Source organism: Trachinotus anak, unplaced genomic scaffold (genome assembly GCF_046630095.1).
Source record: "Trachinotus anak isolate AG129_WGS33_773 ecotype Australia unplaced genomic scaffold, CSIRO_AGI_Tana_v1 ptg000015l, whole genome shotgun sequence".
NCBI lineage: Eukaryota > Metazoa > Chordata > Actinopteri > Carangiformes > Carangidae > Trachinotus > Trachinotus anak.
Window position 1 is genome coordinate 6,879,689 of NW_027273866.1, and position 13,189 is coordinate 6,892,877.

General features: G+C 43.1%; 1 protein-coding gene across 1 annotated transcript in view; it reads left to right on the forward strand.

Annotated features, from left to right (window-relative positions):
• The first annotated feature begins 303 nt into the window (after nt 1–303).
• The window catches only part of luzp1 (leucine zipper protein 1), a 46,314-nt gene continuing 33,428 nt past the window's right edge, over nt 304–13,189 (forward strand). The window contains exon 1 of the mRNA XM_071498289.1: nt 304–582. The gene's annotated coding sequence lies outside the window, so the exon portion shown is untranslated. The remainder of the gene's footprint in view (nt 583–13,189) is intronic.

Sequence of the window (13,189 nt, forward strand, 5' to 3'; positions counted from 1 at the left end):
GGAGACTCATACTGGCCATATATTGCTCAGTCCTGTACATCATATTGATAATTTATGTTTAAAATGCTTTGATTCAAGAGAGGGGGGGGGGGGGGGGGGGGGGGCACTCGGACCGTCTACACAACCTCAGTTTGGGTTCATTCCTCCTCACCGGCCAGACTTGCCTCTGTCTGTTAAGTGGGGGGGGAGAGAGGCGGGACCTCGAAGCCGGGAAGGGCGTTCTCTTTGCGGTCAGACCGGGCAGAGTCATCCCGAGGGGTGGGTCCTCCGGCAGCAGAAAGGGAAAACCCACCTTTTTTCATTGTTAAGGACGCGGTGGAATGTGATGGTTTGATCTCGCACAGGCCAGGGAGGGGAATATCCGAGAGGAAAGGACCGACGAGAGCGTATTAGGGAAAGGGGGGAACTAAAAACGCAGACCCCCCTGTCGCCTCCGACTCTCTGGTCTTGTCTGAGAATATGTGGATGAACTTGTCCTCGCCGTGTCGGCAGCAGCGAGTCCTACCGTCCGCATGAACTCAAACCGGGGGAAGTTGTGGATTTACCGTAGCGTTTTTCTGACTCGGCGGTGGAGCCGCAAAGGTAAAGTTGGGAGTCTTTTTTTTTTTTATTTTAATTTTTTTTTAGTGTGTTTTGTGTTGGATGGGGAACACAGGAAGTGTATTTGAGATTTAGACATCGGCTTCCTGAGTCGGACCCAGTGAGTCGGGACTGCAGAAGTCTGAACTGCGGCAAGTTTTTCAACCCTCCTCCTCCTCCTCCTCCTCCACCACCTCCTCGTCCTTCTCCTCCTCCTCCTCTGCTCGCTTTGTAGCCAAAAGGAAGCATCCACGACTGCTGCGAAAAACCCCAGGTGCTTAAAATGCATCTTATTTCGCCCACTCTCGTCTTATTTCCTCAACGCATGGCTGTTTTAACAATGTTTCACGTATCCGGCGGCGTAATTGTGACATGTTTGCGTTTTGCTGGTGTCTACGCACATTATCACGTCAAGCTTTTTCATATAGGCTCCTGCACAGCAAGCTGGAGTTCAGCGTTGACGTTGAAGATAGATTTAAAAAAAAAATATGAGTGTAGATTGCTGGTACTTGTTCTAGACATTGATGTAGTCCATGTTTTGGCCAAATGCAGGGATTTTACTGTATTTTTTTTTTTTTTAATGAATGAAATCAAAGTGTCCCAGTTTGTGTTGTTGACAGTCATCAGTATTCAGCAGATCAAGACTACAGAGCAACTGTTTGACACTTTGACAAAAAGCAGGAAAACTGTGCTTAGCCATTGAAACCAACACACTTCAATACGTTTCTCACACCTCATAGTATGTCAATAGAAAGGACATACTGTGGGAAATGTGATTTATGTCAGTGGCTAGTGCAGTAGCTCATGTAAAGGGGTATGCACAGTATCAGTATCACAGTATATTCATTTTTACCAATATTGAACACCATGTTTGTAATTAAACCCATTTTGACAGCAGCTGGAGGACACTCTGAATATATAACGACAAATGAGTTGTGCATATGTTCCTGTGTGCACTGTCGACAACTTCAATGTTACGACAAAAGAGCTGAATTAGCCTTGGATCGAGTGCAGAAAACTAGTGCTGAAAAGTTGTAGTTGATAGACAGAAAATGAATCACAACACTTTTCAAATGTGAAGATTTGTCTGTTGCATATATATATATATATATATATATATATATATATATATATATATATATATATATATATATATATATATATGTATGTATATATATATATATATGTATGTATGTGTGTGATATCTTGATTTTTTTAGGGTTTTTGAACTGTTGAGAAGATGCAAATCAAAGCTCTGGAAAACTGTGAAACTTGAGCTTTACATGTGATGGAATGTGTTGTGATGCACAGGCTACACATTCATGTATTAAATCAAGGTGGCAGAGCCCAAAGTCTGAACAGTATGTCCCCCTGTGCTGCCTCACCAGAAGAGTAATAGAGGTGTGTGTGTGTGTGTGTGTGTGTGTGTGTGTGTGTGTGTGTGTGTGTGTGTGTGTGTGTGTGTGTGCGCGCACAAGTGTCAACAGCAGAAAAGGTAGCTGTAGTGGTGGAATAATAATCTGCCAGGTGGGGCTCGTAAAGAGCAGCACAGGGAGGGAAGGAGATGGAGGGGACCTGCCTTGACCTGTTTCAGACATGGAGGAGACAAAAAAAAAATGCTGATGACTTTCCAGTAAGGCTCGCCCTCCTAGCCAGTTGTAGATTATACCAGCTGAGCTACCAGCTTGTGCTGCTGCGAATCCACTTTTCTCCTGGACTCAGCACAGGCACTTGCAGGGCAGCTTGTCGTGGTGGTAGATGTGTGAGAAGGGTTTCCTTTGGTATTTTGGTTGGGGTGGGGTGCGGGGATTATTACACCGCATGTGGAGGGAATGTCAGCAGTTTATGCTGTCAGTTTGGAAATGTTGGGAGAACTGCAAAGGGAAAATCAAATGAGAGTAGCAGCAAAGTGAAGAGTGAGATGTCTAAATTTTCCCTGATTGCTTGATCCATGCATTTATAGTCTTGGGAAATTATGCTCCAAGTTTGGTTTGGTTGCTGTCGCTCTCAGGAGGGATGATTCCCAGTGGATGCCCCCTTTGACCTTCATCCCTGTAACTGAACATGACTGCTAAGTGCAGTGATAGTTGTTAATGCTGACACAGTAGGAGTGCCACCGCCACCTGTTTTGTGATCTTTACAAGTCTCCTAGATACCAAGAAGTGAAAGTTACATAAAGACAGAGTTTGCACCATGTCCCGACTGTCCAGAAGTTGTCGCCTGCCATGCAAAGTAATAATCATACCCCTTTCTCCTCTTTTATGACCTGGGCTATACCATGCATGATTGGTTTTCCACTCTGCAGAACGCCACGACCGCCCCATGAAACTGCCTGCACTGCTTTGGGTGAAACCCAAAACTAATCATTATGGGTGTCCAATAAGGGTAATTATCAGACTAAGCACTGGACCTGGGGATTACGGAGTGGCTAAATGACTGCTCTGGGGATTAAATTAAAATATTGAGGTTTTCTGCCTGGGAGAATCAAACCGCTGGGAATGTCAAACCCAGCCTGTCGGTGGTAGTATTTCTGCCACTCCGCACATCAAGGTTTATGCATAGAGACCCTGCTGTTAGTGTAGTTGGAGCACATCAGTGTGGAATTACAGTACATTAATACTGACGTCATGTGTTGCAAGTGCATGCGAATGCATATTAAGTTTTTTTTGTCCGATTTTACTTCAGCCATGGTTTTATATGACCACCAGTCCAAAACACAAAGGTATTCAACTCATTATCATATATGACAAAGGAAACCATCAATCGTCTAATCGATTAATTGTTTCAGCTTCAGTCATCATAATGAATTAAAAACTTCAGTAAAGCGTCTTCATTCTCAAAGGAGTAAATGAAAAAAGGAATGTCAGCACCCACGTAAGCAGATGTGTGTCTTGTGCGGTGTAACCTATATGTCCTAATAAGCTGTAACAGATAGCTCAGATAGAATTAGGACCGGATGGTGTTGGTGTTGGTTATTATTAGTGGTAGACTCTCACTTTTAGCCTCGGTAGGTATCTCTCTCACACGGGAATAGAACAGCGGAGGATGAACTCACAAGACACAGAGTGATGGTGCAGGCGTTACAAAACGGAGGCCTCCTTGAAATAGCCCAGCTGAATCATGGGCTCTTAGAGGCTTGTATTTGCGCCCACATGCAGTCTGTGAGTGTATATCCTTTGTGAGTGTGTGTATGTGTGTGTTTTGTTATAATGCAATAATGGGCTCAGTATCCGGGACAGAGGCTGCTGTTGATGATACACAGGCCAGCTGGAGGTGCCGCCTCTCTGTTGGAGGGAGATGGGTGAGACTGTGCATGTGCATACTGTGTCTCTAGAGAGTGTGTTTGTGTGTGGGAGGTAGGAAGAGATAAAACAATTAGTCAATTAATCAATTAGTTGATCAACAGAAAATAAACCTGCTGTTTTGAAAGTCATTTTTCAAGCAAAAAATTCTCAACATGTTCTTCCAGCTTGTGTTTTGTAAGGATTTTTTGCTCATCTTCGTCTTTTGTGATCGTAAACTGAACATTTTTGAGTTTGGGGATTTTGATCGCAAAAAATCAATGCATGTCTGTTGCTTGTGTGCTCTTTGTACATGTATGTCAACATATCTTGGCTCTTTTGTGTTGCTGATCTTTGGATTTGGTGTCAGTCAACAGAAAATGAATCGGCAACAGTTAACCCATAGTCAGTTAAACAAAGTAAATTGTCCTTATCAAGCATCAATGCCCAACATTTTCTGCTTCCAGTGTGTCAAAACCAGCAGTCTGAAAACTTCATCCTGGGTTCTGGGGATTTGTGATGAGCATATTCACTATTTCTGATCACTTTATACACATAACTATTTATCAGTAATGAAAATATTCATTAGTCGCAGCACTGTTTATGTGTACAGTCAGACCTACACTCATTCTTTTACCCCTTGTCTCATAATTCATCTCTCTGCTCCACTGTTATTCCCTCTCTTCCCGCCATTCCTCTCTTCTCTCCTGTCCTCCTGCCAGCTTTCTTTATCAGTGGTGGGCCAGTGACAGGGCAGGGCTCTATGATTTCAGCTGTAGTTCAAACCACTTGAACTTTGCGTGTATTCGGAGGTCCATTGTGTGTGTTTATTGGTGTGTGCATCTGTGCATGCATGTCTGCGTCGCAAAGCAAGCACTTTTGCTATTCCCAGCCATGTAGATATGTCATCAGATACTAGAGGCTGAGAGTGTCAGTCGCTCAGCGAGTAGTAGCCAGAAGCATGTCTAAGCACCAAGTGTTCACACGCCTCGCAAAGGCTCTCATTAACACATACATCAACATGCAGAGCGACAGATATGTGCTCTCACTCTTTAAAGAATTCCATGTCAAAGCAAGAATGGATTCTGTTCATACAACCTTTTCTGTGTGTGTGTGTGTGTGTGTGTGTGCGTGCGTGCGTGTGAGTGAGTGTGAATGGATCCCCCTCGTTAGTCCTGCAAAGCGTGCCAAACTGCCTCCTCATTACCAGCAGCTCTGGTGGGCTCTCCGTCCTGTGATGCCGTGGTCACTCACTGAGGCCTCGCCACTCTGCTGTGCTGCAGGTGACTGTGAACCAACAGATTCGTCACGGAGCAGGCTGCCCATGCACGTGACTGTATTATGTCCAGTACTCTGCAGCAGATATCCATTATAACATAATTTATCAGTGTACCAGATTTTGAAACAAGCAAGCTACTATATTATCCCTCGGTGTTTGAACTGTTGTTGCATATAATCTCTGACCAACGTTGAAATGAGCTACCAAAAAAATCTGTCATTCAGAAAATCATCATCCACTTTCTTTAATTTCAACAAATCGTACGTTTCTTATCCACCTCACAACCTCTCTGGTTGTATATGGTCTCTTGTATCATGTAATTTGTGTCAGCAAGTATTCAGCAGCATTGCAAGATTGTGTAACCCTTGACTTCCATTTAACTGTTAAGCTGAACTGACATCTCTGGTATTTACTGACCTGCGAAAGATTTTATTGAGTGTCTGGGTGTTTATCAAGCATGTCACATGAACAGGTGGTTATGAAATGGGGTTTTTTTTTCCCGCCTGTAAATTAGGCTGCTGTAAAATGATTAACTTTGTACACCCAGTGCAAATGTCTGGTCAGAAGCGAAACCAGTGGTTAATAATTTGTACTGTATGTATCACGGCTATGTGACTGAGGGACTGACAATAATGAGACATCAGGTTTGAGAAAAGAAGTGTCTTTGAAACGTTTACTGAAACTTCACTCAGGCTTCTTCCCCCTGCTGCAATCTGAATGACACATTTCCATTTCCTTGTATTCTTGTATGAGTGATAAGCCAGTTAACCAGTCAACGCACTGGCAGATGAACATTGCCTTTCATTTGTAATTACGAGAAATCCTCACAGCTCAATGGAGAGCTATAATTGTACTTCCCCAGTTATGATTGTAAATCATCCTGGAAGCCAAAGTCTACTCAGCCAAGAGGACAGCAGGACAGAACACAGTCACTACAGACCCATTCACTCCCGACACACTTTATTGTGTTGTAGATTTAATTAAAAATGGATAAAAAAATTTTTTTTGCGATTTTTGCCCATCACTCTACACTCACTAACCCATTATGGCAAAGTGATTTTTTATGTTTTTTTCAATTGCAAAAGTATTGAGGATCAAAAATTTTAATCTCTTTTTTTACAAAAGCATCCAGACTGTTTGCTGTGGCTCAGGTGCTTCCTGTTTGCTTTAATTATCCTTGAGATGTGTCTAGAACTGGACTGGTAAACTGAATTGAATGGACATAGTTCATAAAGGCACACACCTGTGTATATGTGGTCCCACAATTCACACTGCACATCAGGAGAAGCCACTGTATATAGGGCCTTTCAGTTGATCATTTACCTTAAGCTTGGTAAGCTATGGTAGCCTAGACTAACTGAGATGTTCAAAGCTATAAAACCTTGCTTACATCATGTGGAAGTGTGTGTTTAAAAAAAAAAAAACTGGGGCATTAGCAGTGCCTTGATAACATTTGCACTTCTGGTCATCTTTTACGACAAACAGATGTCTTCAATGCTTTTCTGTCACTGTTCCTCAGGAATTATCCACAGGTTGTAATGCTGACCCATAGCAGACTTCCAAACGGCCTCCTAGCGCCATATTTCAGGAATTTTAATTTATGAACACCCATCGCTCTCCTGCAATCCCCGCATCCAGGCAGCTGCCCTGCTGTTGACCATGTGAAGGTTCTTAGACTATGGCATGTAACTGAAGAGGAAAAAAAAAAAAAACCTCATCATCTGGTCTTCATTTTGGCTTCTTAAGCGTCCACCATTTCCTTATCACACTGGAACAGAGATATAGTTGCCTGTGGAGTCTGTAGATGCTACATCAGAATATGATTTATCATTTGTTGTGCCTCTGATGGATCTCTCATGTATGTTAAGTACTTTTCAAGTTTTGTCACCACCTCCAGTCCGGTAGTTTTGGTCCTAAATCTTCAGTAAAGCTAACTGTGTGTCCGTTAGTTTAGTCTTCAGACTTTACAGGGCAAGGTTTCTCATGTGAGTCATCTTTTGATGTCTCATGTCTGTTTCTTTGTCTTATCTTTAGTGGATGCGACCTTGCTGCAGCCAATCATGGGTTCAAATACTGTAGATAACCTGTATCACAGTAGTGCTATGTGTACTTTGATGTTCTTACACATGAAGCGTGACTTCTTCCGTCTTTCGTTTAGGCTGTCTCTTTCCCTCACACCCCATGCCCTCCATGCTGCAGCGCCAGTTTTTTTTTTTTTTAGTAAAACACTCCTGCCAAGACTGTGTTTATGGCTGTTTGATATATCCTGATAGCTGCAGGTGATAAGTCGTCTAATGTTTAATCTGCGGCCTGGCGAGGACAGCTGCCCCACATGGCTGGAGTTTGGACCACATTGACTAATAATGTGGGTCACTCTTCTACTGTGTTTATGTTTTACATGCTTTCAGGTTGACCTGAGAGACAGGAGTTTCCACTTTTTGGATTTTCTTTTTTTTTATTTTTATTTTTCCAACTGGTTGCTATGTGGAATTTGGGTTTCTGTTAGACATTTCAGCCTCCAACAAGTTGTTTTACAGAAGTTCCCTTGTGTGCCTGTTGTGTTCCTACACTGTACAGGCTCCTCAAAAATGGCTACCTCGTCGATCCTGGAAGAGAAGAGGAAAGAAGTGCAAAGGAAACAGACTTCAAAAGCATGTAGGAGGCACAGCAAGGCAGAGAGAGGGAGGGAGGGAGGGAGGGAGGGGAGAGAGACATTTTAACAGGGGAGAGCTAAAGTTAAGACATTTCTTGTAAATTCCTCAGCCACACTTTTATTTTTTTAGGTGTTCTCCTCCTCAAAGGGCCAATATTTCCCCTCTCTCCTTCCGATTGTTATCTTGTCTCACTCACTCTCTCCCTCTCTTTTCGCCTTGCAAAAGAAGAGCCCCCCTACCCCCCCCCCACTTTCCTGTCACTCCTCCTCCTCCTCCTGCGTGGTCCAGGAGTATTTTTGGAAGTTAATGAAAAGAGAAATCTGAACCGCTTACCCTTAAAAGGCATGTCTGGGTCAGCTGGGTGGAAACTTGTGTTATTAATGCCCTTAACATTTTCTGTGTGAGTGGGTCATTTGCGTGTGTTTGGTGCTGTGTACAGTGCAGGAATGCTGTGGGTTGGGGGACAAGAAGGGAAGAAGGGTGGGCTAGCAAGCAAGGCCTACGTCTTCTTGAAAGGAGGTGGGGGGGGGCTCAGGGGCATATCTGGCATATTTCAGGAGCCATTCCAGTCTGGTTCAAGATGCATCCTTCTTCCTAGAGATCTGGCTGAGCAGCCAGACAGCGAATGATCAAGGAAGCGGAGGAAAGGTGAACATCACGCTCTACTTCCCATCAGACTCGTGATGCTGGTGGTAGAGGATGGCGCAGACTACGCATATCTCGCTTTGATGGAGCCGAAGCTAAAAAGCCGCTAACACAGGTGGTAAAAAGATACGAAAATACCACCTCATGCCACCTACAGATGTCTAAACCTCCCCCACACACCAAGTTTTAACCTCAATAATATCCATAAAAGGCTAAATGTTGAACCAAAGTCCTTCACCCAGCAGCAGGGTTTGTATGTTTTGGGTACCATCACTACAATTTAATGAGCGTTTATATGCTGAGGGCTGTAATATGTCTTTTTCAACCTCTCCTCTGTGGCATTGTAGTTACAGGTCTCTCCCCTAGAATTTATGATGTTTTAGTCGTAGTTATTTGCAGCCGGGTGGCTACTGACTGATGTGCCAATTGTTGGCGGGAGTTCAGCGTGGCAGTACCAGTCCAGGGCTCAGCAGAGCTCGGGTTCACCGCAAGGTCAATCACGTCAATGCCGAGGGCCTATTTGGAGCAGAGCGTACAAATGTATACTAAACAGAACCCAAACTTCAGTCTTTGTCTTGTTAAATGCCTTCTGTAATCAAGGCGTGTTCATTTTTAAGGTTGAAAATAGTAAATTCAGTTTGTTTCTCACTCACACACTGACCCAAACTAAACTCAGAAGAGTGAAGGGCTGGAATATCAAAAGATGCTTGTTGATGGGAGTTTTATTGTCCTGACACTGGTGCTGCCGTTTCTGGGGGAGGCCCAGAGAGACGACCTCAAACGTTGCGTTGCTGTCTTGTCTTGTGCTTTGATGTGTCTGATGTTGCTTCTGTTTTGATCTTTGGAGGAAAATGTGGATTAGGGAGCCACCGTGAAAAGTGAAAACTATGACAAATTAAAGGAAAAACTTGAATAGATGAGTGGAGAACAAATGCAGGTGTTCACAGAATGAAAAGTTTAAGTAATGAATTTGATGTGCATCACTAGATGAAAGTCTTATGAAAGAATGGTGTTTTTCCCTCCAGTAGAGCTTCAGAGGCTTCATGTATCCATACCAAGACACACTGAAGGCTTCATGTGGAGGCCCAACACCCTACGTAGACACCTTATGTGGTTGTCACCTTAAATTTGGCACTTATTTGTACTCGTAATGAGTCTTTATTTATTTTCAGAACTATATGAACTGCAAAACTCATACTTACCTTACTACTGCCTCTAGCTGTATACAGGGAAAGTTGTTGACAGCTGAAATCAACATAGTGTACATTGTAGATTTAAATTCAAGATGTTATCCACCTATTCGAGATATTTGAGTAGAAACTAGTTTTTTTTTAAGTTACTGGTCCTGTCCTGACCAAATAAATAATCGCATAATCCCCCATGAACAAAAAAAAATTGTGAGCTTTATCTTCATATTTAGCATATTCAACATATTTAGTGTTATTAGTGGCTCCCCTCCCATTATTTTGTTGTATTTTGCATCCTTGGCCCTTCTCTAAATGTTTTACAATCCTATTTTAAATATTCATGAATGTTGTTTGGATGAAATAAATATGTTACGCTGTCCCACTTTGCACCCTATAAATTGGTCCATACCGCCTGTGTTTGTGTATCAGATTCCTCAAACAGCAAGACTCTGCACTGAAGTCCTGAGTGGGTGAGTGAGAGAGATACAGAGAGAGGAAAGCCGAGTGAAAAATGGTTGAGAGTAAAATGCTCAGAGGGAGAGAAGGACCAAGAAGCAGCAGGCTACCTGTAAAACATGACTTTTATAATGATCACAAGCTGTGATTTATCTGTTGTGTTCACTGAGAGAGAAGAAGAAGAAGAAGAAGAAGGAGGGAGGGAATAAAAAGAGGGAGGTATTTGAGCATCTATTTCACACAAACTGACTGTAAGTAATCAGGGTTTTGCAGGCTTAGGGCAGCTCTTGTGAAAGTCAATCTCCCACTCTCATCCTTCTTACTTTGCTCTTGTTGCTGCCTTTGTAGTGAAACTCACACCAGCAGCAGCTCTCCTCTGCTCTCACCTCATCAGAGAGGGGACTAAAACTAAAGGAAGAGGCCGCTGAGAAGTTGAGGAAGAAAAAAGCTTGTGATACCTGTGTCAACATCTTCAAAAGTGGCATTCAGAAACCCTCTCTGCTGATGTGCAGTGCTGCCGTGTGTGCACTGCGTGTGTGGGCGCGGATGTTTGTTCATTTGATCATGTGTGACTTGAACAGACTGGATTTGGATCCTCACGTGCTCTTCCTTCGCAGATGATCTGCCCGGCACAGGGAGTCTTTGCTCTTCTACCTCCACCTGGACTGTGTGAGGGTTGCGCGCACACACACACACACACAGTCACACACAGACACACACAGACTGAAACTCACCCACACACTCCTGCCTGTCCTGCCTTAAGCCTGGGATCTACAGGGCGGCTCTCAAAATAAAATTCCTCCGGCAGATTATTTTTCTTGTGATCAGAAAATATACATGTTCTCGGAGAGAGGAATGTTCAGACGCCATGGCAACCTGGCGATTGCTCACTTCCCCCTCTTCTGTTTCTCGCATCCTCTGTCGGCTTGTCATCTGTGCTCTGTTTCTACTTATTAACGGACTTGTTTTGATCCTTTAGAGAGTTTTGCCACAGTTTGGGAAAAGTAATAATCTTTAATCATCTTGTCACAATTTTGATGTGCATGACCCTCGTTTGACTTCCCTATGTTTTCATGACAGTACCCTTCTTCTCTGTTTGTCCTTTGTTTTCACTCACCCTCACCCCCATTTCAACCTAAACTGGTAAGATGTTTTTCCTCTCCCACAAGCATCCCTCCCTCCATTTCTCCATCCATCCATGTATTAGCATGTCTGGTTTTAGACTTCTTTCATCATTGTGGTGCTGATGCATGCAGACCCCGACTGCTAGGCTATTTTCAGCCTCGGCGCCCCCCACCCCACCCCCTCTCCCTGCTTTGGTTTTATTTTGGAGGAGATCTCTGCACTGCTGCCTTTTGTAAAGGGCAGCTGAGGGCTGGGTTGGCTGGTTTTCCCCTCTATGCCAACGTTGCTTTTGGAGCTCCTTCTCATGCTAGCTGTCCCGACCAGGGGAAGTGAAGCAGCACAAAGCGAGCCATGGCGAGGCCACAAAAATAGACTTGCTAAAGTGCAGATTCTACTTTAAGAGACATGAAACCCTTTTTATGTCCAAGTTTTATGTTGTAGTAGCAGCAGAAGAATTTTGACTGAGCAGAGCTGCAGTCTTGCATTTTTTGTTTTGGCTTTTATTGGATATCTTATAGTACAAAGACAGGCAGGAAACAAGGGAAGAGAGGGGAATGCAACAAAAGGCCCCAGCTGTTCTTACCTGGCAAGCTGGTAACTGTTTGGCTCCCTGTATGACCCACTAATGACTTTTTAATTTATTAATTTGGATATTGTGTCTTGATTGTTTGGTTGCTGAAATGCCCACAATTTGACAATTTGATGTGATTTCTTCAAATGAGAGCTGCAGCTGTTGGTTTAATTATCGATGAACCTGCCAAAGTTTAAAAAAAAAAAAAAAAACTGCGTCCAAGTGTCCAGATGACATCTTCAAATGTCTTATTTTGAGTTGCCAACAGTCCAAAATATTCATGTTACTGTTATGTAAGACCAAGAAGATCACTACAGTTTCATGTTTGAGAATATATAATAATAATTTTTGGCACTTTTGCTTGAAAAATGACAATAAATGATTCACTATTAACATGTGTGCTAAATAATTTTTCCAAATAATCAATTGTAGCTCTACTTAAAATGTCTTTCTTTGTCCACACAACAGGGCAAAAATCCAAAGATATTACATATACTCTGATAAAAGAGAAAAAAGCTGCAAATGTTTTTTTTTAACAATTTTTGTCAATTGTTTAAGCAGTGAGTTAAGTGAGTTTAAAATGGTCTGCGTCACTGGAACATCTCTGTATTATCTTAAACACATTGGCTCAAACACGTATTCTCTCATTTGCTTAGACTGAAGCAGACAAACACACTCAGTGACACAGATAATGAGCAAGTCTTCAGCTCCCCTCACGTGGTCCTTTTCTCTTCCTCTCTGTGCACCAATTTATGGCTAAAAGTCAGCTAACAATAACCGTTGGTGCTTGTTAACAAAAGACACTTTCAGTCAAAGTTTGGTTAGTAATTATAGTAAAGAAGGTAGTTCTTTATGTCTTTATTGTGTTTTCTATCTCAGTTCTGATGGTTGGACTGTACTCATCACTGGATAACGCCCTCCTGTCTGGTATAACATTGACTGTCTGGCTCACCCACAGTTAGGTTGTGTTTGTGTGTTTGTGTGTTTGTGTGTGTGTGTGTGTGTGTGTGTGTGTGTGTGTGTGTGTGTGTGTGTGTGTGTGTGTGTGTACAGTATGTGAGTGCATGTGGACACATTCAGACACAGGAGCCTCACAAGAATCCCATAACACTCCCAAGTCCCTGAGTGGCTCATTTGTGCACTGTGGAACATTGTGGAATACCAGGCATATTTTATGATCCAACCTTCAGCCGGCTCCCTCTCTTTCTCCCTGTGTCTGGGTTTATTTGTGAAGCTAAGCCGGTCTGGCCATCCGGGCCCCCCTCCCTTCTCCTTCCCTCTGGAGCAGAACACTTAAAACATTACATTTTAGAAATGTAGCTGATGCCTTTATTCAGAGTAACTCACAGTGAGTGTGCTCTGTATGCTGCTCAGGCGAACTTGGCTGACGAATCAAACGTGAGCTCGTAGCC